Source organism: Lolium perenne, chromosome 4 (genome assembly GCF_019359855.2).
Source record: "Lolium perenne isolate Kyuss_39 chromosome 4, Kyuss_2.0, whole genome shotgun sequence".
In the NCBI taxonomy this organism is placed as follows: domain Eukaryota; kingdom Viridiplantae; phylum Streptophyta; class Magnoliopsida; order Poales; family Poaceae; genus Lolium; species Lolium perenne.
This window is the reverse complement of record NC_067247.2, coordinates 224,020,785-224,048,224: the sequence shown is the minus strand read 5'-3', so window position 1 is coordinate 224,048,224 and position 27,440 is coordinate 224,020,785. Positions and strand designations below refer to the sequence as shown.

General features: G+C 42.2%; 1 long non-coding RNA gene across 4 annotated transcripts in view; it reads right to left on the bottom strand.

The window, feature by feature from the left end:
- Nucleotides 1-387: 387 nt before the first annotated feature.
- Nucleotides 388-27,440, bottom strand: part of LOC127294959 (uncharacterized) — a 42,361-nt gene continuing 15,308 nt past the window's right edge. The window contains exons 4-6 of one of the 4 annotated variants that reach the window (XR_011743361.1): nt 1,415-1,473; nt 777-1,122; nt 388-586 (exon numbers count right to left, since the gene is read on the bottom strand). This is a non-coding gene — a long non-coding RNA (uncharacterized lncRNA). Of the gene's footprint in view, nt 587-776; nt 1,123-1,414; nt 2,781-27,440 lie in introns of those variants that run through there. The other 3 variants (XR_011743362.1, XR_011743360.1, XR_011743359.1) reach the window with 3 other exon arrangements.

Genomic DNA, 27,440 nt, shown 5'->3' with positions numbered 1-27,440 from the left:
ATCGGGCAACCCACGTGACCTTAGGCCTCATCATATGGTATCAGAGCAAAGGTTGCCACGAATTTGACCCTCCAATTCCACCAATTTCACCCAAAACATTCCCAAAAATTTTTGCCCCAAAAATAGCTCGAAATATGATCTGCGAATTTGTTGAGTTTTTTGTGATTTTGATCCAGATCTGGTGTTATTGTGGTTGATCTACCTTTTCCTCATCTTTTCCCATCAATTCCTTCCAATTTGGTGCGAATTTGAGCGATTCCACGGGAGTGTCTAACTGTCATCTAGCTGAAATTGCAATTCGGCATAAGTCAGATTTTGACTTCATTATTCATTAACTCATTCATGCCCCGCTTCAATATTCATACCGATCAGTTTAGAGACGTGACAAAATCAATCCGTTCATTATCATTAAGTCTGGTTTTTTTTGCTTTGTTTTTTGACCGCGAATAACCAGCTCCCAATCAGTTCAGTCTTAAACAGGATGGCTGCATATAGGTACTTTTCGGCTTTACAAAAAAAATAGAAAATTGGGCCTTGTATATCTTGGCCCTCAACTGCCCCACACAGCCACACGTCTCTCTTCTTCCTGGACACGCAAAGATGACAGCAGCCACCACACCTGCTCAGGACACACATGAAAACGAGGGAAAAACAAGAGGATTGTAAGAAAAGAGAGGGTAGAACAAGAAATCGATCCACCGAGCAAAAAAGGAGGCGATGGAAGGCAGTGAGGAAGAAGACATCAGGACGAAGAAGGAAGTACGAGATGGGAAAACCTTTGGATCTCGTAAAGCATAGCATAGAATGTCCCCCACTTTTCACTCTTATCTCTCTTCTAGCTCTGTCTTGATCAAGCAAGTAGATAGGTAACCTCTCCCCTTTGTATGTCCATGCCTATTTTTACTGCAGCAAAAATGGTCAAGTATTAGAAAACAAATAGAAAACATGAGAACTGAAGATTTCATTTAGCTGAACTTTTCGGCTTGTGATCTCTAGGCATTAATCATGTAAATGTCGAGTGCTAAGAACCTATACTGTGATTACATCAGCTTCCAAGTTTATTAGGGTCTACCTCCACTACACCAGACTGCACCAAACATACACGCACAATGAGATACATACCTGCACATCATGTATGAAAAACGAAGATAGTAGCAGTGGCCAAAACTAGAAGAAATAAAGCCGACTCTAAAGCAAAACTCGAGATCAATTGACAAATGAGTTAAAAATACACTTGCAATAGCTATGGTTCGTCATTGGCTAATTAATGTAAGACTAGAGTAAAGGGATGGCAAGATAATATCACCACGCCACTAGAACTAAATGTTGTGATACAGATTTGCAGTGTGCTACTAGTACAGAGCAGGATTGTCAGTTATAATCCATGAAAAAAAGAGCGGTGGCATGTCCATACCAGAGAATGGACTTGAAAATATCTTCTAAAGGAGTAGCAGTCCGATGCAAGAAAACATCCTACCAGTAAGAAACAATTGCGTTCAGACTCACACCACAATTCCCTATGTCAGAAACTCTATGCTGTAAGACAAAAGTACATTCAGACATGCATGTAAATTAAGCTAGCAACAAGCAAATGAATTCATTGGAAGCTACACTAAACTGTAAGTTGCCTGACAGTTTCAGTTTAACCTAAATCCATTGGAAGCGGCAACAAAATTCTACTGAATTTGCATAGTTCATGTAAAATATGTGTACAATATAGATAGCGTAAGAAAAGAGTGATAGAAAAACAATAGGAGTGAGGAAAGAAGAAGACAGAGTATTGAGAGAAAGGGGAAATGAGAGAATTGAAGCCTGTAATAAAGAAAGAAGAAGAAAGGAATGACCAAAACAGAATTAGCTCAAGAAACAAACACCTATACTTGAAAACCAATAACAAGAAAGAGTGACAAAAACTAAAGAAAGAGAAGACAATTGAGTTGAATCATCAGCTTGTTCATCCTATGGTCTCTTGAGTTGAACATCAGCTTGACCAGCCTTCTATGGTCTCTTGTTCTGCCCTCCATACAAGTCCGCGCCGAATCCACTGGCTTCTTCCACCTCCTCAGTATACTATGATCAAAACGGGCCCAAACACCTCATCCAACATGTGCGGACACAGGGAAAATACATGCAAATTTATTCGGCCAAACACCTAAATAGGATATCACTTGTATGCCACCAGCCGAATACTTACTCAGATAATACATCAGCACTACAATGAGAAACTAAGAGACTAAGAGACACAGAGCAACCGAGAAAAATGCTAACATAGACAAGACAAAATGAAAAAGACTAAACTGCAGAAAAAAATAAGGACTGGAAATTAATAAGGGCGGAGATGAATGAAGAAAGAGACTGCTTGGGTAATGAAAAAAGGAAGAAGAAAAGGATTGGCGGAAGAGAAAAAAACTTAAGAAATAGTAAAAGAAGAAACAACAAGACACCTTGGAAACTGAAGAAAGAGCAAAGATAAAGTAATGATAAGACTGAAGACGGAGACTTAAGATAAACTGAGAGAATTAAGATAAACTAAATAAGGGAGAAAGAGTCAAAGAATACCGAGAACAGAGAATTAAGATAAACTTATGAACTGAGAAAATCTAACTGAAAGCTGAGACTGAAGAAATAGTTAAAGAAACAAAACAAATGGTGAAAGAAAAATAAGAAAAGGAAAGAGAGACAGAGAATGAAACAGTAAGGCTGAAGAAACAAGACAAAGAGTTAAAGAGGAACTGAGAAAGAGAGGAGAGAGAAAATAAAATACTGAAATAATGAAGAATTAAGAATCAAGAAAAATAAAATTGAACAGAAAGGACTCAACAATGAAGTTGGACAATGAAATACTAATGTCTAAAGGCTAACGAAAGAGAAAACCAAACTGAAACCTGAGACTGAAGAAAGAGTGAAAGAAAAAAAGACAAAGAGTGAAACAAAAAAAAAGAGACGAAGCATGAAACACTATGACTGAAGAAAGACTCAAAGAAACAAGATAAAAGTTAAAAGAGGAACTGAGAAAAAAGAGAGAGGGAGCGACAAAAAATTATAATAAAATACTTAAATAATGAAGAACTGGGAAAAATAAAAATAAACTGAGATAGTGAGCAAAATGACTGAAGTAATGACTAAAGAATAATACTTTCACATTTATGTAGATGTGCGTTGTCGGGCTGGTAAACAAGGACCGAAGAAAGAGGCAACAACATTGCAACTTGAAGCACATTTGGTCAAAACAAATATCTGGCAGGAAAAACAAGCAGTTAAATGAATGACTTGCTAGCAAAAGAAATAGAAAAAATGATATCAGAGGACCTCTACAGTATTACCAAAGAGTTAGCAAGTGTTGACTAGAACCAGGGTTGCAAAGTGTTGATTGGCAGTGCATGCAGTAAAACATCCACAAATGCGAGTAGAGGTATGAGGGAGAGGACTAGCTAACTGATGACCCACAAGTATAGGGGGTGTATCGTAGTATTTTCAATAAGTAAGAGTGTCGAACCCAACGAGGAGCAGAAGGTGTTGACAAGCAGTTTCGATGAAGGATTCACTGTAAATGCTCACAGACAAGTATTCAGGGGGTTTTGATGTAGCAGTTGAATAAAGTACGAGTAAGTAAAGTGCGAGAGAAATAATTGCAGCGAGTGGCCCAATCCTGTTTAGCACAAAGGACAAGCCGGTTTGTTTACTTATAATGACCAAACGTTTTTGAGGACACACGGGAATTTAGTCTAGTGCTTTCGCTTCATATGGCTAATTAATCTTCATTGTTTTGATAAGTGTTGTGTGGGTGAACCTATGCTAATGCACCGCCCTTCCTAGGACTAATACATACTTGTGATTATACCCCTTGCAAGCATCCGCAACTACAAGAAAGTAATTAAGATAAATCTAACCACAGCCTTAAACTCTGAGATCCTGCTATCCCTCCTGCATCGATATACCAACGGGGGTTTAGGTTTCTGTCACTCCGGCAACCCCGCAATTGGCAAACGAATACAAGATGTATTCCCCTAGGCCCATAAAGGTGAAGTATCATGTAGTCGACGTTCACATGACACCACTAGAAGAATAACACCACAACTTAAATATCATAACATTGAATATTACTCAACCATAATTCACTACTAACATTTAGACTTCACCCATGTCCTCAAGAACTAAACGAACTACTCACGAGACATCATATGGAACATGATCAGAGGTGATATGATGATGAATAACAATCTGAACATAAACCTTGGTTCAATGGTTTCACTCAATAGCATCAATAACAAGTAGAAATCAATACCGGGAGAGTTTCCCCTATCAAACAATCAAGATCCAACCCAAATTGTTACAGCACTGACGATGTGCAGCGGTGGAGACGGTGGTGATGATGATGGAGATAATGATGATGGTGATGGAGATGATGTCCAGTGTCGCCACCCCGGAGGTCAGGGCTAGACAAACCCAGATATCACATCTGGCATAAGCCTAACCTAGATCTCTAGGGCCTACAGGGTGAGAATCGGTAACACAACAGTGACTCTACGACTCAAAGCAAATATATTACAACTCTTAGCAGAGTTAAGATCCAAATTTATTACACGCAGAGGTCACTGACCACAATCCAACAAGCAACGGAAAGCAAATTATGTTATCTATATAACAAGACTGCAAAGGGCCTAAGAGGCCATAACATAAGGCGACGTCCCAGCCCATAATTCTCAGGCTGCCGCCTGAGGAACTCCGAACTACTAGTCGACGTCGAGGTAGAAGCCACCATCAGTTGGAAGGATTTCCTCTGAAACAAAACATGCAAGGCTGAGTACAGGGACTCAGCAAGACTTAGTACAACCTGTTAGCAAAGCGGGTATGCGAGGCTTTATGTGGAGCTTATTTTGCGGAAAGCCAGTTTTCCTTTGTAAACAGGAGGGAGCAGAAGCTCGTCTATTCAGATCATTTTAAAAAGAGGTAAGAGAGCGATATCAACTCTAGCTCTAAGATCATCATGTTGAATCCACCGAATCTTCATCATTACCTGAACCTATCACCTAGGATCACCCCCTCGACACCCTGAGAAGAGATCCTTATTCACACATAGATATCAAGTTTTACGATTAGGTTCAAGTTGTCTATGATCACAGAATCCATCACCAAGTCGTCCGTAACCGTGGACACGGCTTTTCGAAAAGATTTACCCTGCAGGGGTGTACAACTTTACCCACACGCGCCGACCGACTCTTAGTGCCACTAGATTAACACACTTCCTTGGTGTGCCAGCAGAGGGTGGTCGACCAAAACCTTCCCCTTACTTCGCCTATTCCATGAGTAAAACTAACTGGGGAGCTCCGTCATCGTAGGTAGCCATTCTCCGAGGCGGTCCTGGTCATTGTGTGCAGGGGATCCAGTTCAATGCCTCCAGCATCCTTCACCCTAGCCACGCCCTGTATGATGCACTTTGAAAACCTTTTCCACCTTTCCCCCATGCGTATGGCAAATGGAACTTGCAAACTAATTGACTCATGGGTAAGCTAGGTAAGTTAGGGCCAAGGGGTTCCCATGGGCCCCGTGTGGTTGTACGCTCAGTCTTGGTTCCGAAGGCGAGAACTCAGGTCCTAGTATCGGCGAGAATGAGTCAAATCACCACATCCCCATGTGGCGGCCCATCCAAGCCTTTAGCATCTTTATTAACATCATCACTGATCTTACCACGTCATCCTATCAAACTAGGTTCATTCGTAGCTCTGATTCATCAACCGGATGGATCAGACTTCAATAGCTAAGCATGGCTAAGCATAACACATATACGGCTCTAGCGATGCGAACAAGCTCAGACCTAGTTTTGCTGGGAGCGGTGGATCAGTAACTCTTGGCTACAAGGATGGAATATGCACACATAGGATATCTAGAACTGCCGATAAAACATATTTGAAGCGGATGCAATATGTAAGAACCAGAAGTAAAGCATTTCGAAACCATATATGAACCAGGTTAGGGCTTGCCTTGTCCCTCGTTGTTCGGGTGCTGCTCTTCGGGGGCGTTGATCTCAGGCTCGCGTTCGGTCCCTATCGAGAAGAACCAAATACCGGAAAGGAAGAGCACAATCAAGACAAGGTACAATGTAATGCACCTAAAATATGATGACATGTCATATTAAAGGGGTTTGGGTAACCCTAGGTGCATCGATGGAAATTAAAGGGGTTCGGCTTCGAACCCCGACATATGAGAGGGGTCAAATTAGGGTTTCTACTAAGGCTCATATTTAATTGGTTCAAAGATGTATGAAACATGGATAAACAACTAGGATTTGTTTTTCTGATCATTTTGATATATAATTTTATATTTTTCTGATTTAAAATGAATTATTTATGAATTTCCCAAGTTTAATTCATTTTAAATCAATTTCAGAAAATTATATAAATAATAATAAAGTTGGACCCACATGTCATAATATTATTCTTTTCTAAAATATTTATGAAATTATTAAAATCCTGACCAGGGGACCCACATGTCAATTTATTTCTATTTACTGAAATTACAGAAATAGAAAAAAGGAATTACAGAAAATAAGAAAAGTAAATATGGCGTCATGCTGACGTCATGCTGACGTCAGCATGGCCATGAGCTCACAATTGAGCTCGGCCGGGATGCAATCCGGCGATTGGGCGGGTTGCAGGGGCGCGCGCGTGGGGGAAAAGTAGCGGGCCGACGCAGGGAGCCTTTTGGGGGCGGCGCCGCCTCGAATTGGTCGCCGGAGCTTCGCCGGAGACGAAGCTCGACGGCGGCCGGGGCAGGTGGTGCGGCGTGGCGGCGATAGAGGGGGCTAGGGGGCGAGGCGAGGGTGCAGGAAGATGGAGCGGCTCACCCTGAGCGCCTTGGCGTGGTCGGCGACGGTCGGGGGAGCTCGCCGGCGCCGGAATCGATGGTGGCCGGCCGGCTACTGCAAGGTTAGGGTTAGGGTTCTTGGGGCGCCAGGGATCGTGGGGAGGGGAGAAATGGGGAATTAGTGTTAGGGCGGCGGCCGGCGGGGTACTTGTAGGCGCTAGGGGGCGGCGGCGGCGATCTTGGCGCGGCCGAGCTCGCAGCTGCTGCCAGCGAGCTGCTTGCTCGAACGGAGGAAGGGGATGACCCCGACTATTTTGCAGATACCCCCTTGGAAAGATTTCAGGATGGTTTGGGCTGTGGTGGGTTGATGTTGGACCGAGTTGGGCTGCGGCCAGTGAGAGGAGAGAGGGAAGGAGAGGTGGGCTGCGGCCCAGGGGAGAGAGAGAGAGGTTTCTCTCCTTTTTTTTCTGGTTTCCTTTTTCTATTGTTTATTTCTCCAAATCTAAACCAAATTCAAATCTGTTTTTGAATAGTGTTTGAAAACTCAAATTTCCAGAGCACAATAGAAAACACACATGGGTTTATTGAGTAACAACAAAACCATGCATGTGGTTTAGTTTAGAAAATCTTGTTTGAATTTGAGACAAGAAATAGAGAAGGACTTTGCATAATTAGAAAATGCAAATGCAAATTTTTGCTCAAATGCAATCTAAATGCATGAAATGCACATGATCACTCCTTTATTTAGATAAACAAGGTTGGGATGTTACAACTCTGCCCCCCTTACAAGAATCTCGTCCTCGAGATTCCTAGATTTTAGAAAAGAAGGAAGGGTACTCAGATCGTAAACGATCTTCGCGTTCCCAGGTTGCTTCTTGCTCAGAATGATTAGACCACTGAACTTTCAGGAACTTGATGCTCTGACGTCGAGTTTTACGCTCGGCTTCATCAAGGATACGAACAGGATGTTCTCGATAAGTCAGATCCTCTTGAAGGTCAAGAGTCTCGTGATCAACACCACGGATAGGATCTTTGAAGCAACGCTTGAGTTGGGACACATGGAAGACATCATGAACTTCAGGAAAATTGGAAGGTAACTCCAACTTGTAGGAAACATTACCACGTTTGGAAAGGACGCGGAAAGGACCAACATAGCGAGGTGCTAGTTTGCCTTTGATACCGAAGGGACGGACACCCTTGAGAGGAGTGACCCGAAGATAAGCTTGATCACCAATTTCATACTTCACTTCTTGATGATGGCGATCATAGTAGCTCTTTTGACGTGACTGAGCAGTTTTCAGACGCTCGCGAATGATGCGAACTTGATCTTCTGCTTCATTGATTATATCTGGTCCAAAGAACTTTCTTTCTCCAGTTTCGGACCAGTTCAAAGGAGTTCTACACCTTCTGCCATACAAAGCTTCAAAAGGTGCCATGCCCAGGCTAGATTGGAAGCTGTTGTTATAGGTGAACTCGGCAAATGGAAGGCACTTTTCCCAATCTTTACCGAAGGATATAACACATGCCCTGAGCATGTCTTCAAGTATTTGATTCACTCTTTCGGTTTGACCACCGGTTTGAGGATGATAGGCTGTGCTGAAGGAAAGACGAGTTCCCATAGCTTGTTGAAAGCTAGACCAGAACTTTGAGGTGAAAAGACTTCCACGATCAGAGACGATCTTCTTAGGAACACCATGGAGAGTGACTATCCGTGAGATGTATAGATCTGCTAGTTGACTAGCTTTTATGTCTTCTCGGATAGGAAGGAAGTGAGCAACCTTGGATAGACGGTCAATGACTACCCATATAGCATCTCTTCCATTTTTGGTCTTGGGGAGACCAGTAATGAAATCCATGCCAATTTCATCCCATTTCCACTCTGGAATTGATAGAGGTTGTAGAGTGCCAGCAGGTCTTTGATGTTAAGCTTTTACGCGACGACAAACGTCGCATTCAGCAACAAACTTAGCGATCTCTTGTTTCATCCCAGACCACCAGAATCTTTGGCGGAGATCCCGATACATCTTGGTACCACCAGGATGGATGGAGAGTGGTGATTCATGAGCTTCTTTAAGGATTAGCTCCTTGAGATTCGATTTATCCGGCACGACTAGACGCTTACCGAAATAAACGGTACCTTGATCATCAATGGAGAAACATTTAGCAACTCCGCTAACAATGTTCTTCTTGATCTCGGTAATGCCAGAATCTTGCTTCTGAGCCTCAGTGATCTGGTCTTCAAGAGAGGGCTTCACCTCTAGATTAGCAAGGTATCCACTAGGAACAATCTCAAGGTTGAGTTTTGCAAGTTCCTCATAGAGAGAAGGTTGCGCTTGCTTAACCATCAGATTGTTGCAATAGGACTTCCGACTTAGCGCATCAGCAACGACATTGGCTTTGCCGGGCTTATAGTTGAGACCCAAGTCATAATCTTTGATGACTTCCAGCCATCTTCTCTGTCTGATATTCAGATCTGGCTGGGTGAAAAGATACTTCAGACTTTGATGATCTGTGTACAACTCGCAACGATTACCATAAAGGTAAGGTCGCCATTGCTTAAGAGCATGGATCACAGCTGCAAGCTCGAGATCATGAGTAGGATAATTGAGCTCATGTGGTTTCAACTGTCGAGAGGCATAGGCCACCACATGACCATCTTGCATCAACACACATCCGAGCCCTTGGAGAGAGGCATCGCAATAGACAACGAAGTCTTTGCTGGTGTCCGGAAGGACGAGCACAGGAGCAGTAGTCAGCTTGGTTTTCAAAACCTGGAAACTCTCTTCAGCCTTTTCTGACCATTCGAACTTCTTATCTTTCTTGAGAAGATCGGTCATTGGTTTGGCAATCTTGGAGAAATTTTCAATGAATCGGCGGTAATAACCCGCCAGACCGAGAAAACTCTGAATCTCCTTAGCTGACTTAGGTGTCTTCCAGTCAAGAACGGCTTGAACTTTATCTGGAATGACTGCAACACCTTTTTCAGAGATAACATGACCAAGGAATATGAGCTCTTTTAACCAGAACTCACATTTGGAAAATTTGGCGTAGAGACGGTGCTAACGAAGTTTGGTTAGCACCAGACGGAGATGCTCCTCATGTTCATTTTCAGTTTTGGAGTAGATCAGAATATCGTCGATGTAGACCACGTCGAACTTGTCAAGATACTCCATGAAAACAGAGTTCATGAGCCGCATAAATGTGGCTGGAGCATTTGTAAGGCCAAAGGACATGACAGTGTACTCGTAAAGACCATAACGAGTTGTGAACGCTGTCTTTGGAATGTCCTCCTTGCGGATTTTGATTTTATGGTACCCTGATCTCAAATCCATCTTTGAGAACACTGTGGCACCGGACAACTGATCAAAAAGATCATTGATGATAGGAAGAGGGTATTTGTTCTTGATTGTCACTGCGTTGAGCGGACGGTAATCAACAACCAGCCGCGGAATGTTGGTATCTCTCTTCTTGACAAAGAGGGCAGGGCAACCCCAGGAAGAAGTACTGGGTTGTATGAAGTTCTTCTCTTCTAACTCCTCTAACTGCTTCTTCAGTTCAACCAACTCTTCCGGAGGCATACGATATGGTCTCCGGGAAACAGGGGCAGTTCCAGGAACCAGCTCAATGACAAAGTCCACACTTCGATCAGGTGGCATGCCAGGTAACTCTTCAGGGAAGACATCTGGAAAGTCACGGACTACCCAGACATCGGAGATTTCTGGCTTAGGTAGGGCTTCAATGGCATATAACTCGGCTTCAGGGGTAAACCTTGCCGACAGAGGTATTGCGGATGGAGCCCAGTACAAAACACTTTTGCCAGAAAGATTGGTCAGCACAATAGACCTAGCTGCGCAATCAATGACTGCCTTATGCTTTACTAACCAATCCATGCCCAAGATGATATCAATGTCAGTTGACTTGAGGGCAATGAGAGAGGTGGGGAACCACACTGGCCCTATAATGATTATAACCTCAGGGGTAATCCAGATAGTTTGCCAATGAGAACCAGGAGTTGTGATCTCTAGCGGGGAGGCCATTGTCTCGAAGGGTATATCATGCTTTTGTGCAAACTCTTGAGATATGAATGTATGCGATGCTCCGGAATCAAACAAAACTGTAGCTAGGATTGAGTTTATGTAGAGCGTACCCACTAGGACGCTTGGATCCTCTTCAGCCTCATCAGCAGAGACATGGGTCAGACGGGCACGACCAGAGGAGTATTTGTCATTCTTCTTGGGCTGGGAATATCCACGACCAGCAGGCTTATGGGGGCACTCCTTTGAGTAGTGGCCAGGCTGACCACAAGAGTAGCAAGCACCACTAGGCACAGTACCCATAGCAGGACGATAGCTTGAACCACCAGAGGGTGGCTTTGAGTTATTTCCAGAAGACCTTGGTGCATAGGGAGCACGAGGTACAGCACTGTAAGGGATCCAGACTCGGCGCTTCTTGTTGTGAGAGGAAGACGCACGAGAATCACCTTCTTCACGCTTCTTGGATTTTTCCATATCCTTCCTCCCGTTCTCCATCAGAAGAGCACGGTTATGCAGGTCTTGGAATGACTGGAAGGTGAAAGGCAGCATCTCATATCGAAGCTCAGGGTTAAGTCCCTTGCGGAACAGATCTTGCTTATCAGCATCATCAACCACATCACGGGGTGCATAGCGAGACAGCTGAGTGAACTCACGTCCATATGTCTCCACATCCAGCTTCCCCTGAGAAAAGTCCAGGAATTCCCTCCTTTTGATGTCCATGACAGTCTTGGGGATATAGGCTGCACGGAAAGCTGTGACGAACTCCTCCCTGGTAACATCATGTCCTGGCGCTTGAAGAGCCAGAAAACCTTCCCACCAAGAACCAGCGGCACCTTCTAACTGGTAGGTGGCAAAGTTCACGCGTTCACCTGGTGGAACATGAAGAGCGTTGAACTTGCGCTCGATGGTGCGAAGCCAATCATCAGCATCAAGAGGCTCCTTGGGGTGGGTGAAGACAGGAGGCAGTGCACGGATGAAGTCCCCAAGTGTGACACAGTTGTCGGGACGACGCTCTGTGTTTTGAGCTACACGCTCCAGGAGTTGTTCATTCCTCAGGCGGTTTGTCTCAATGTTGTTAAGAACCTGCGCCATTGTGGGAGGTGGCGGCAGTTCCTGTTCAGCATTGTTTTGTCCACGTCGGTTACGACCACGACCACGACCAGCCATCCTGAAGAGAAAGATAAAGACCATGAGAAACAAATTCCTTGGAAAGAGTTCAACGGACTGATAACATTCACTGAATGGAAGGAGCAAGATTCATATCAACTGATGTAACTTTAGGAACACTCAGTTAAGCAACCAAGTACGGAGTACTTTTAGTGAAAACAACCCAAACCCGTAGATCCTATAAGTTTGGAAATAACAGGGTAGAGGTAAACCTTTTTCAATCAAAGCAAGGTAAGATGACTCAGCATTAGAGTGACACCAGATAAGGAGTAAAAAGAATCCTATTCAGAATTTCAGATATTTTTGCAAATACATTTAGGTTTCAAATAGTTTTCACAACTACTAGACTCAACATCGACCAGTCGAAAGGGTTTCCTATAGGCAGTCCTGCTCTAATACCAAAACCTGTCGCCACCCCGGAGGTCAGGGCTAGACAAACTGTAACACCCCAAATTTCAATAAAAAGAAAGTTAGAGAATTCCAGAAAACAAAATTTCAAACCAACAAAAACTTTTTAATTTGCATATAGTACCATGCATAGGACTTGTGCATTTGATTGATATGCCATGATGATTGTTATTACTTGTATTTGATATGCTCTAAAACCCTAATGTGATCATATGAAGATCACCAACCAAATAAATCAAAGAGGAAGAAATTCCATAAAATGCAAAACCCTAAAAACCCTCACATATGCCCTATGGCATTTGTATAAATTTTGACCCTAGACCTATTTGGTCTCCACCATTTGTTGAGTAATGTTATTAAACACTTACTACAACTTTTGGAATCAAAGATTCACAATTCAAATGGAATTCAAACACAAATCTAGCTCACATATGATAATGGTCAAATTGGACAATTCTAGTCTGATCACCACTTTGAGCCCTTGCCATTCAATTTTCCCAAACCAACTCTTGCTAACTCTTTGCACCATTTCAAAGTCAACATCAAGGTGAACAATTTTGGTGAAGAGCACCATGCCAAAATCATCTTGGATCATGAGCAAGGCTCATCCCAAGTCACAACTTTTTCACATATGCAACATTCTACACTTAGCCATTTTGGCCAATTCTTGAATTCTAATTTTTCCATCACCACCTCAAATCCTCTCTGGTCATTGACAACTTATATCAACACTCACATTTCAAAAACTTTCACCATTTGAATTATTTCAAATTTGGTTATTTTTGCATTTTACAAATTCGGGCACTATTTGCAACTATTGCAAATAGTGAATCTACCTCACCTAAACTACCCTAACCTATCACATTGTGTTCCCTGGTCCCCTTAAACCTTAATTGAGGCATAGTGATGCTAAGGGAGAGAGAGAGCAAGCTAGGGCATGGCCATGCCGGCCATGTCCCCGAGCCCGTCGACCTCCCCTCTCTCCCCTTGCACCCCAGCCCTGGCCACTTCGCCACCGTGCGCCAACGCACCTCCTACGCCACCCTAGCATCGCCATTGCCACGCTCGAGGACGACACACGCCGGCCGACGCGCGCCCTGGACGCCGCTCGCGTCGCGCATGACATGCACGCGGACGTCACAGTACACGCGTCGCGCCACAAACTCGCTCACGCCCTGGACCAGCTCTCGACGCGTTGAGCCTCCACTCGCCACCTGGAAGCCGCCAGACAACAGCTCGACCAGACCCTGGACTGCCGCCGCCGTGGACGGGGAAGAAGATCCCGCGAGCGCCGCCGCCAAACACGGAAGCAACACGAGCGGTTCCGACGCTCCCTGATACGTCCAATTTGCATCACTATTTTATATCATAATTTGCTGTTATTCATTGATATATTTCATATTGGGACACAATACTTATGTTATTTCATCTATTTTGCATGTTTCATCATTATTGGAGGATCAAGCACCGGAGCCAGGATTCTGCTGGAAAAAGCACCGTCAGAATGCAATATTTCGGAAGATCAACTATGGGAGGAAATTATACCAAAAATCCTATTTTTCAAGATGACGAAGGAAGCCAGAAGGAGGGACCAGGAGGACCCAGGGTGGGCCCACACCCTAGGGCGGCGCGGCCCATGCCCTGGCCGCGCCGCCATGTGGTCTGGGGGGCCCACAACCCCTTTCGCCTCCTTTTCTTCGCGAAATCCTTCGTCCCGAAAACCTAAGCCACAGAGGGTACCTCGCGAAGAGTTACAGCCGCCTCTGCGGGGCGGAGAACACCAGAGAGAAAAGAGCTCTCCGGCGGGCAGGAATCCGCCGGGGAAATTCCCTCCGGGAGGGGGAAATCGACGCCATCGTCACCGTCATCGAGCTGGACATCATCGCCATCACCATCATCATCATCTCCACCATCATCACCGCCGTCATCACCGCTGGACACCGTCACCGCCGTAGCAATTTGGGTTTGATCTTGATTGTTTGATAGGGGAAACTCTCCCGGTATCGATCTCTACTTGTTGTTGATGCTATTGAGTGAAACCATTGAACCAAGTTTATGTTCAGATTGTTATTCATCATCATATCACCTCTGATCATGTTCTATATGATGTCTCGTGAGTAGTTCGTTTAGTTCTTGAGGACATGGGTGAAGTCTAAATGTTAGTAGTGAACTATGGTTGAGTAATATTCAATGGTGTGATATTTAAGTTGTGGTGTTATTCTTCTAGTGGTGTCATGTGAACGTCGACTACATGACACTTCACCATTTATGGGCCTAGGGGAATGCATCTTGTATTCGTTTGCTAATTGCGGGGTTGCCGGAGTGACAGAAACCTAAACCCCCGTTGGTATATCGATGCAGGAGGGATCGCAGGATCTCAGAGTTTAAGGCTGTGGTTAGATTTATTCTTAATTACTTTCTTGTAGTTGCGGATGCTTGCAAGGGGTATAATCACAAGTATGTATTAGTTCTAGGAAGGGCTGTACATTAGCATAGGTTCACCCACACAACACTTATCATAACAATGAAGATTATTTAGCCGTATGTAGCGAAAGCACTAGACTAAAATCCCGTGTGTCCTCGAGAACGTTTGGTAATTATAAGTAAACAAACCGGCTTGTCCTTTGTGCTAAAAAGGATTGGGCCACTCGCTGCAATTGTTACTCTCACACTTTATTTACTCGTACTTTATTCAACTGTTACATCAAAACCCCCTGAATACTTGTCTGTGAGCATTTACAGTGAATCCTTCATCGAAACTGCTTGTCAACACCTTCTGCTCCTCGTTGGGATCGACATTCTTACTTATCGAAGATACTACGATACACCCCCTATACTTGTGGGTCATCAAGACTATTTTCTGGCGCCGTTGCCGGGGAGTGAAGCGCTATTGGTAAGTGGAATTGGTAAGGAAAACCTTTACTGTTGTGCTGATTTTATTTCTGCTGCCGCTATAAGTCATTATGGAGAGATCTTCTCTTCAATTTTTATTTGGGAAATCTACTACTACTGCAACGGTAGTGGATGAGGCGCCAGGTGAGGAAGTAATACCATATAAAATACCTATGAAAATTATTGAACGTGTTATGGATAACCGCTATGAAGGGGATGGAACTGTCCATCCCGGTGATCATTTACTGTTTTTGCATGAATTATGCGGGTTATTCAAATGTGCAGGTATTGCTATGGATGAAGTGAGGAAGAAACTATTCTCTTTATCGCTGTCTGGTAAAGCGGCGCATTGGTATAAATTATTGGATAATGGGGATTCTCTTGAATGGAATGATATTGTGCCCCGGTTTTATTCTAAGTTCTATCCTCCAAGTGAAATTCACAATTATCGGATCGCATATATAATTTTTGGCCTCATGATGGTGTGAGTATTGCCCATTCTTGGGGGAGATTGAAGTCTTTAATGCTCAAATGCCCCATTCATGAGCTTCTGGTAATGTTATTATTGATAATTTCTATGCAAGACTTTCTTTTCAAGACAAGACCTTGCTGGATACTTCTTGTTCTCGGATCATTTACACGCAACAAAGAAGAGTTTAAAAGGGACCTTCTTGATCGGATCCAAGAAAATACTGAAGGTTGGGAGAACGACAAGGATAGAGAATCGGTATAATTTATGATTATAAATGCATTGAAGCTTTTATGGATCTTGATAAATTTCGTAATATGAGTGCTACATATGGTCTTGATTCTCAAGTTCTTTGTAAATCTTTATAAAGCTTTTGCCTCTCATTATGAATTGCCTAAGAAGAATTTTGATAAGTATCATGAACCGTATAAAGATAAAATTGATTCATCTATTAATAAATGCGTTGTAGTTGAAACTGCTGATCATGTTATTCCTGAAGCTTATATTGAAAAAACTCCTTTCCCTGCTAAAATGAAGGAGTACTCTGTTATAAATAGTGCGGTTCATAAAAGTGAAAAGAAACCTGTAGAACCTGAAGAACAAATAAAAGTTGAACCTGCTGTTGCAATAGTTAAAGATCTTGTGACTGAAAATGTGGAGGATGGTCATATTATTTTCTGTGAAGATGCTTCTAATATTGTTTCACATCCTAATAAACCCAAACAAGCTAGTGTTCCTATGCTATCTGTTAGAATTGGTGATCATTGCTATTATGGATTATGTGATATTGGTGCAAGTGTTAGTGCTATTCCGTATGAGCTTTACACGGAGATTATGCACGAAATTGATTCTTGTGAACTTGAAGATATTGATGTGGTTATTCAGCTGGCTAATAGAGAAACTATTTCTCCAATTGGTATTGTTCGAGATGTGGAAGTATTATGCGGTAAGATTAAATATCCTGCTGACTTTTTGGTACTTGGTTCTGCTGCTAGTGATTATTGTCCTATTATTTTTGGTAGACCTTTTCTAAATACTTGTGGAGCTATTATAGATTGCAAGAATGAGAAAATTTTGACTAAATTTGCTGGTGAATCTTATGAGTTTAACTTCTCTAAATTTACTAAAACTCCTTATAAAGCTGATTTGCCTAGTAATGATTTTAAAATGGAGCAATGTGCATCTATTGTTCTTGGTCCTAATAATCCTTTGCAGCAACATTTGGAGGATAGCGAGAGTGAAATTTTTAGGAAAGAAAGAGATGAGCTTGAGGAAATTTTTCTTCGCCAACCTATTCTCAAGCATGATTTACCGGTGGAAGATTTGGGTACAACACCGCCACCAAAGGAAGATCCTGTTTTTGATTTAAAGCCTTTGCCTGATAATCTTAAATATGCTCATATTGATGATAAGAAAATATATCCTGTTATTATTAGTTCTAAGCTTTCAGAGATTGAAGAAGAAAGGTTATTGGAAATATTGAAGAAGCACCGAGGCGCTATTGGCTACACTCTTGATGATTTGAAAGGGATTTCTCCTTCTATTTGCCAACATGCTATTAATATGGAAGATGATGCAAAGCCTGTTGTTGAACATCAGCGTCGTCTAATTCCGAAGATGAAGGAAGTGGTAAGGAATGAGGTATTACGACTTCTTGAAGCTGGTATTATATATCCTATTGCTGATAGTAGATGGGTTAGTCCTGTGCACTGCGTTCCCAAGAAAGGAGGAATGACTGTTGTGCCTAATGATAATGATGAGCTCATCCCTCAAAGAGTAGTTGTAGGGTATAGAATGTGCATTGATTTTCGAAAAGTTAACAAAGTTACTAAGAAAGATCATTACCCTTTACCATTTATTGATCAAATGCTAGAAAGATTATCTAAAAATACTCATTTTTGTTTTCTTGATGGTTATTCTGGGTTTTCACAAATTGCTGTTAAAGCTAAAGATCAAGAGAAAACCACTTTTACTTGTCCCTATGGAACTTATGCTTATAGACGCATGCCTTTTGGTTTATGTAATGCTCCTGCTACTTTTCAAAGATGCATGTCTGCTATTTTTCATGGTTTTTGTGAAAGTATTGTAGAGGTATTCATGGATGATTTTTCCGTCTATGGGAATTCTTTTGATAGTTGCTTGCGAAACCTTGATAAAGTTTTGCAGAGATGTGAAGAAACTAACCTTGTTCTTAATTGGGAGAAATGCCACTTTATGGTTAATGAAGGAATTGTATTGGGGCATAAAATTTCTGAGAGAGGTATTGAAGTTGATAGAGCTAAAGTTGAAGCAATTGAGAAGATGCCCTATCCGAGGGATGTTAAAGGTATTCGTAGTGTTCTTGGTCATGCTGGGTTATATAGGAGATTTATTAAAGATTTCTCCAAGATTTCAAAGCCTCTTACTAATCTTCTTCAAAAGGATGTACCATTTGTTTTTGATGATGATTGTAAGGAAGCTTTTGAAACTCTTAAGAAAGCCTTAACAACTGCTCCTATAGTTGAACCTCCTGATTGGAACTTACCCTTTGAGATTATGTGTGATGCTAGTGATTTCGCTGTAGGCGCTGTTCTTGGACAGCGAGTAGATAAAAAACTGAATGTTATTCATTATGCTAGTAAAACTCTTGATGCTGCTCAAAGAAATTATGCTACAACTGAAAAAGAATTATTAGCTGTAGTCTTTGCTTGTGATAAATTTAGATCTTATATTGTTGATTCAAAAGTTACTATTCATACTGATCATGCTGCAATTAGATACCTAATGACAAAGAAAGATGCTAAGCCGAGGCTTATTAGATGGGTACTTCTTTTGCAAGAATTTGATTTACATATTGTAGATAGGAAAGGTGCTGATAATCCTGTTGCTGATAATTTGTCTAGACTGGAAAATATTGCTTATGATCCTGTTCCTGTTAATGATAGTTTTCCAAATGAACAATTGGCTATAATAAAGGTGAGCTCGCGAGACAGTCCTTGGTATGCTGATTATGCTAACTTTATTGTTTCCAAGTACTTGCCTCCAACCTTTTCAAATTTCTCAGCAAAGGAGGAAATTCTTTTATGATTTGAGGCATTATTTCTGGGATGACCCACACTTATATAAAGAAGGAGTGGATGGTATTATGCGAAGATGTGTCCCCGAATATGGACAACAGGAGATATTGAGTAAATGTCATGGTAGTGCTTATGGAGGACATCACGCCGGAGAAAGAACCGCGCAAAAGGTTCTACAATCAGGTTTTTATTGGCCAACTCTCTTCAAGGATGCGAGAAAGTTTATTTTATCTTGTGATGAATGCCAAAGGGTTGGTAATATCTCCAGACGCAATGAAATGCCCATGAATTATACTCTTGTTATTGAACCGTTTGATTGTTGGGGATTTGACTTCATGGGACCTTTTCCGTCTTCGGAAGGTAACACTCATATACTTGTTGCTGTTGATTATGTTACTAAATGGGTGGAAGCTATACCTACAAAAAGTGCTGATGGTGAGACCTCTTTAAGAATGCTTTTAGATATTATTTTTCCTAGATTTGGAGTACCTAGATATATTATGACTGATGGAGGTTCTCATTTTATTCATGGAGGTTTTAGAAAAACTCTTGCTAAGTATGGTATTAATCATAGGATTGCTTCCGCTTATCATCCTCAAACTAGTGGTCAAGTAGAATTATCAAATAGAGAGATTAAATCTATTTTGGGAAAGACCGTTAATAAAACTAGAAAGAATTGGGCTAGTAAATTGAAGGATGCACTATGGGCTTATAGAACTGCTTATAAAAATCCCATGGGAATGTCACCTTATAAAATGGTTTATGGGAAAGCTTGTCATTTACCTTTAGAACTAGAGCACAAAGCTTATTGGGCTGTTAGAGAATTAAATAAAGATCCTAAACTTGCCGGTGATAAGAGGTTGTTGCAATTGAGTTCTCTAGATGAATGGAGAAGTGAAGCTTATGAAAATGCTAAACTCTTTAAAGAGAAAGTTAAAAAATGGCATGATAGGAGGATTATCAAAAGAGAATTTAATATTGGGGATAAAGTCCTATTGTATCGGTCTCGTCTCAGATTCTTTGCAGGGAAATTACTCTCGAAATGGGAAGGACCATATGTTGTCGAGGAGGTGTATCGTTCAGGAGCAATCAAAATTAGCTCTCTCCAAGGCAATGCTACGCAAGTGGTGAATGGACAAAGACTCAAGCATTATATCTCAGGTGATTCCTATAATGTTGATGTTGATATTATTCAAGTGGAAACACCGGAAGCTTTCATCAAAGGGCAAATTGACAGTCCGCCAGAACTCGACTTTGAATAGGTAACAGTACTGGTAATGAAAAGTACGCAATTTATTTTCCGAACAATATTTTCGCTGTTTTTGGAAAATATGAAAAATTACGAGTTCGAAACGGAGTGGAAAGGACGCACGAGGGCGTGGCACCATAGGCCGGCGCGGCCAAGCCTGGGCCCGCGCCGACCTATGGTTTGGCCGCCCCGTCGCCCCTTTCCAACTCTGGTTCGATCTGGTACTTTCCTTTTGTCGAGAAATTTTTTGCTATATAATCCCCCGGACCCCTGGAGGTCCGTATATCGTGTTCTCGACGTGTTTTGTTTCGAGCTGTTTCTGCCAGGATCTGTTTTCGGTCTAGAAGCACCATGGCCTACAACAACAAGGGCAAGGGGCTTTCGGAGGAAGAAGTGAAGGAGGTGCCATCAAGACAAGAGCAGCAAGCCGGAGGGAGCAAGCAAATCTTGGTGGGATCTGTTGACACTCGACGTTCTTTTTCTCATAACCTGCAGGGACCTTTACCACCCGCTCTTAGCCTCGACTCCTTTCCCATGATGGAAGAAGTGCTACGGATTACCGATGAGTTTTGTGATCAATATCGGGCTCTAAGAAGAGAAGTGGAGATACTCCAGGAGGAGAATTGCCGTCTCCGAAGAATGATTGAATACCACTCGATTCGCATCACAAGGACGTCATCGCCAACTTCAGATAACAATGAATCTCTCCAAATCTTAGTGCAGAATTGTCAAGCTGAGAAACTGAAGACGAAAGAGCTTATTAAGAAGCGCGGGAGGAGTTCATCACCACCATCTCCGCAGGAGTAATTCATCATCGGTATTGGCATCCCCTTGGTTTGTTCCAAGCTTGGGGGAGTGCCGCGGTATCACATCATCACTACCTTTTACTTTTATTGTCGAGTAGTGTCATATCATGAGTAGGGAAGTTATCATATAAGATGGGTTGCAGTTTGGAAGTATCTCCCCTTTAGTTGGTTATCTATGTATCCCTTGGTGTGAGTTATCGTTATGGAATATTAATGAGAAGTCTTATCATTTACATATTGCACATCTTATTCTAGTTTGCAATCTCTATTATATGATTCACCTTGTTGTTAGTATTGGTATCACTTTGGGAGCATTGAATAAATCTATTTGGTTTTGGCAAACTTAGCATTGGTCAATAGCAACAACACTTTGAGGTTTAAATAGAAAAGAGAAATACATGTAGTTGTTTCATTGTCTTTCTTGTTAGCTCATAGCTTATTATTCTGAAGTTAAAATTGTTTGTGCTTACAAGGAAGATGCATGATTGTTTCTATCATATGTATATTTGTTTGTTTCCCTCGACTCTTATGCTTGCTAATTAACCTTGCTAGCCAAAGACCTGTACTGAGAGGGAATACTTCTCGTGCATCGAAACCTTAACCCAAACCTATGCCATTTGTGTCCACCATACCTACCTACTACATGGTATTTTCTGCCATTCCAAGTAAATACTTCATGTGCTACCTTTAAACAATTCAAAACTTAGTATCTCTTATTTGTGTTAATGTTTCATAGCTCATGAGGAAGTAGGTGGTGTTTTATCTTTCAATCTTGTTGGGCAACTTCCACCAATGGACTAGTGGCTTCATCCGCTTATCCAATAATTTTGCAAAAAGAGCTGGCAATGGGATTCCCAGTCCCAAATTAATTAAACTAAATAGACACTCCTCCATGGTATGTGATTGATGGACGGCACCCGAAGGATTCGGTTAGCCATGGCTTGTGTAAGCAAAGGTTGGGGGAGTGTCATCATCATAATAAAACTAAAATAAAAAGGCACTCCTTCATGGTATGAGATTGTTGGCAGGCACCCGAGGATTCGGTTAGCCATGGTTTGTGAAAGAAAGGTTGGAAGGAGTGCCACACAAAATGAAAATAATATGGGAGCCGCTCTTAGGAGGTTGTCTGGCAAGGGGGTTAGAGTACCCGCTACCAGTCGTTGACAACAACAAACACCTCTCAAAATGTTACTTTTATTCTCTTTATATGATTGCAAAACTGAAAAAGCTCTAGCACATGATTTAATCCCTGCTTCCCTCTGCGAAGGGCCTGTCTTTTACTTTATGCTGAGTCAGTAAACCTATTTCCCTCCATCTCAAGCAAGCATTTGAGTAGTTGTGATCAAACCATTATATTGTGATTTGCTACATCATGTCTTTTATTCTTCCTTGTTTAGTACAAGTTTTATCTGAATGAATATAGCTTTGCAAGTTATCAATGATCATGAGAAGACCATTATGATTGAGTATGCAAGTTGTGCCTTATAAACTTTAACATAAGAGCGCTGCTCAATGAGATAAATATAATCTGTTAATTGTTCTCTGACCAAGAACGAAGTTTGCCATCACCAATTATGAGTCCTTATGCACCTTTACTTGTGATTACCTTATACTTGTTTCAAGATGAGTTATAAGAGGTTGTTTACTATAATGTCCTGTGTGAATGAATATGATGCTTCTTGTCCGTATTTTATTTATCGACTCTTCACTCCATAAACATGTGGTCCTGTCTATCGAGTTCAGTTTCGCTTGGGGACAAGCGAAGTCTAAGCTTGGGGGGAGTTGATACGTCCAATTTGCATCACTATTTTATATCATAATTTGCTGTTATTCATTGATATATTTCATATTGGGACACAATACTTATGTTATTTCATCTATTTTGCATGTTTCATCATTATTGGAGGATCAAGCACCGGAGCCAGGATTCTGCTGGAAAAAGCACCGTCAGAATGCAATATTTCGGAAGATCAACTATGGGAGGAAATTATACCAAAAATACTATTTTTCAAGATGACGAAGGAAGCCAGAAGGAGGGACCAGGAGGACCCAGGGTGGGCCCACACCCTAGGGCGGCGCGGCCCATGCCCTGGCCGCGCCGCCATGTTGTCTGGGGGGCCCACAACCCCTTTCGCCTCCTTTTCTTCGCGAAATCCTTCGTCCCGAAAACCTAAGCCACAGAGGGTACCTCGCGAAGAGTTACAGCCGCCTCTGCGGGGCGGAGAACACCAGAGAGAAAAGAGCTCTCCGGCGGGCAGGAATCCGCCGGGGAAATTCCCTCCGGGAGGGGGAAATCGACGCCATCGTCACCGTCATCGAGCTGGACATCATCGCCATCACCATCATCATCATCTCCACCATCATCACCGCCGTCATCACCGCTGGACACCATCACCACCGTAGCAATTTGGGTTTGATCTTGATTGTTTGATAGGGGAAACTCTCCCGGTATCGATCTCTACTTGTTGTTGATGCTATTGAGTGAAACCATTGAACCAAGTTTATGTTCAGATTGTTATTCATCATCATATCACCTCTGATCATGTTCTATATGATGTCTCGTGAGTAGTTCGTTTAGTTCTTGAGGACATGGGTGAAGTCTAAATGTTAGTAGTGAACTATGGTTGAGTAATATTCAATGGTGTGATATTTAAGTTGTGGTGTTATTCTTCTAGTGGTGTCATGTGAACATCGACTACATGACACTTCACCATTTATGGGCCTAGGGGAATGCATCTTGTATTCGTTTGCTAATTGCGGGGTTGCCGGAGTGACAGAAACCTAAACCCCCGTTGGTATATCGATGCAGGAGGGATCGCAGGATCTCAGAGTTTAAGGCTGTGGTTAGATTTATTCTTAATTACTTTCTTGTAGTTGCGGATGCTTGCAAGGGGTATAATCACAAGTATGTATTAGTTCTAGGAAGGGCTGTACATTAGCATAGGTTCACCCACACAACACTTATCATAACAATGAAGATTATTTAGCCGTATGTAGCGAAAGCACTAGACTAAAATCCCGTGTGTCCTCGAGAACGTTTGGTAATTATAAGTAAACAAACCGGCTTGTCCTTTGTGCTAAAAAGGATTGGGCCACTCGCTGCAATTGTTACTCTCGCACTTTATTTACTCGTACTTTATTCAACTGTTACATCAAAACCCCCTGAATACTTGTCTGTGAGCATTTACAGTGAATCCTTCATCGAAACTGCTTGTCAACACCTTCTGCTCCTCGTTGGGATCGACATTCTTACTTATCGAAGATACTACGATACACCCCCTATACTTGTGGGTCATCACTCCCCGACCACGCTGTCGCTGCCAGTAGCATCGCCTGGACCCGTAGAGCATTGCCATAGCCTCGCCTAGCTCGACCAGCCGCCGGAGATGCCGCGTCCATGTCGACCACCTCACTGCCCCGCAACCCTCATGCGATTCTATAAATAGGGAGTTCCCTGGACCAAACCAACCACACCATCTCACTCCCCACCTCTCACTGCTTCTCCACCACCACTCCACTCACTCGATCGTCGCCGGAGCTGCTCCAATTTGGAGATCGGAGCCACCAGTACCTGGTGGACGCCGCCGTCGATTGGAGCCACCCCAGGACGAGCCACCGCTACCAGTCGACTCGTCGTCATCCACACCTTCACCGCGCACATTGCCAACCCTAGCTGGAGCCACGGTAAGCCCTCCGACCCCCTACCTGAGCCGCCGGTGAACTCCTCTCTCGCCGGCGGGACGATGAACCACAGCCGTTTGATCTCGTTCTAATCCAACGATCCAATTTAAAACGTACCGTTTCGGTGATGCTGAGTCACTGACGCACGGACCCCACCCTGTCAGCGCGCCGCGCGTCTGTGGACCGTGGTTGGGCTGGACTGGGTTGGTTTGGGCCGTTTTCAAATCTTTTAGCCCAACTAGCTTTTCCCGCCGGCCCTTTTAATTCAAACTAGTTTTAATTAATACAAATGAATTTCAATACTGCTGCCACTTTGAAATTCAATAGAATTAAATTGGCTAAACCAAATTTGATGAACTTTATATGGTTGGAAAGCTAGAGAAATTATCTAGCCAATGCCACTGGTCCCATGGCCAGATTCTTTGTAGAATTAATGTGATAAAAATAACAAGACAGGGACTTTTCCCTATTCAAATAATTCTTAAAAATCAACCAAAATAGATATTAAGTTAATTCCAACTCTAATAGCTCACATTTGACTTACACTAATTGTTTATGCAATAAAATGGTGTGGTCACTATGCATGATCATGCCCTAGTTTAATTAATGGATATTATGGCTAGTTTAACTAGTTGATATTGTCCAAAACTATTAAAGTAAATTATGTGGAGTCTTATACTTCATTTAAACTTGTCTCACATGAACTCATGGGATGTTTGGACCCCTGGTTCCAAACTCTTTTATATGAATTACTTGAGATTTAAATCATATGTAGTGATATTAAATGATATGAGGTGATCTACCTCACTTAAATCATTTTCCCAAATGATGATGATGAACATTTGACTTAGGTCAATATGAGTTCATATATGATTGTTGGAGAAATTAAATCTTAAGAAGATTTCAATGAGAGGAAATTATTTCTCAAGAACCCTATGGAAACTATCATTTACATATTAAATACAAAGAAGTGAATTCTTTTCAAACAACACAACCCATGCACCCTAGTTAATTTATTTGTGTGCATAGAATAGTTTGTGTGTTATATGTGATGTATGGAATAGCCATTGAATTAGTGAGTAATTATACTCGTATTCAAATTTAGACGGTAGCACCGGAGAGTACGCCGAAGAAGAAGGTTGCTACCAAGAGGAGGAGGAGGAACAGTTTGAGAACAACCAAGGCAAGCTAATATTCTTGCAAAGTGCAAAGCTCCTTTGGGCAAGGCACCATGATTCTTATCTTTTCTTACATGAACCTATCCCAAGTTTTTACTTTACAAGCTTTACTTGTTTTCTAAATGAGTTACTTTTATAGTTAACTTTGGTCAAAGTACAAGTTGGTTACTAGAGTAGTGAGTTAGTCTCTTCCAAGCAAAGCAAGATAGCACCCCTCATGATTTAGAGCTAGTGCTAATGAAATAAAACTTGACTACTCTAGATGGGAACAATGTGAATTTGAAATGAATTTGAAACCTTGGAATGATGATACATTCCATTGAATGATTTTTGAAGGTGAATGTGAACAAGAGAAGATGGTGATTTTTTTTGATAAACAATGATGTTGGTTTGAATGCGATACCTTTCCAATTATTAAGTACCCCCACAATACCTGATTATGGGTAGGGCTTAACTGGAAGTTTATGCGTCTTAGTATGGGTTCCCTCTGAACACACGTCATAGGGGTTACGCTTGAGGCTGCCTCCGTTGTTGAGAAATGATGTGAAATTGAGGTGAATTGTACGGCCAAGCCCTGTGCAGTTCCCAGGTTGACAGTTGGTCTTCACTGGGAGGCCAAGCTCATGGGGAGAGGTGCTCATACTAGGATTTGTAAGTGAAAGGTTATGGTTGATGATCCGCGTACTGTGTTACGATGATTCGGGGTAATCCCGACGGATGAAATCAAATGTTGTGGCACAAGTGTGCAACCTCTGCAGAGTGTAAACCTATTCGAATAGCCGCATCCACGGTTACGGACGGTTGGAAAGGCCATACAGTTTCCGATGTCATATCTTTGAAAATGATGTTGAAAAGAGGTGATGGTGAAATGACTTGTGGTGAATTGAATTGAAATCACCACTTGAATGGTGGGAATGACACTAATGTTCCCACTTGAGTTAGTTAGCACTTGAATAAGCTTTTCTCAAATATTGTGAAGTAAAACTAGCTTTATGCAAATAAACTAGAGCTTAGCGAACCATACTAGAATGTCTAGCACTTACTTTAGTATTAGTTTGCGAGTACTCAACGTACTCACGGCTTTGTCCCTGGCTATTCAAATGGCCAGAGTATGAAGAGGAACAAGGAGATGATCAGCAGGACGCCTACGACAACTAAGCGCCTTCCGACGTCAAGCGTTGGCCTGTGGACTAGAGAGTCCTTGTATCTTACGCTTCCGCTATGTTGAACTATGAACTTGTGTTTGTTCGTTGATCGATAGATCAACTATTCGTGTAATATGGATCATGTGATTCCAAATTTGTAAGACTTATGGTTTGTAATGAATGATGACTATGATACTTAACTATTATGCCTCGCAACAACAATATTCCTAGGATTGCGATGTATGACATAATAGGCATCCGGACCTAAAAATCCGGGTGTTGACACAAACCCAGATATCACATCTGGCATAAGCCTAACCTAGATCTCTAGGGCCTACAGGGTGAGAATCGGTAACACAACAGTGACTCTACGACTCAAAGCAAATATATTACAACTCTTAGCAGAGTTAAGATCCAAATTTATTACACGCAGAGGTCACTGACCACAATCCAACAAGCAACGGAAAGCAAATTATGTTATCTATATAACAAGACTGCAAAGGGCCTAAGAGGCCATAACATAAGGCGACGTCCCAGCCCATAATTCTCAG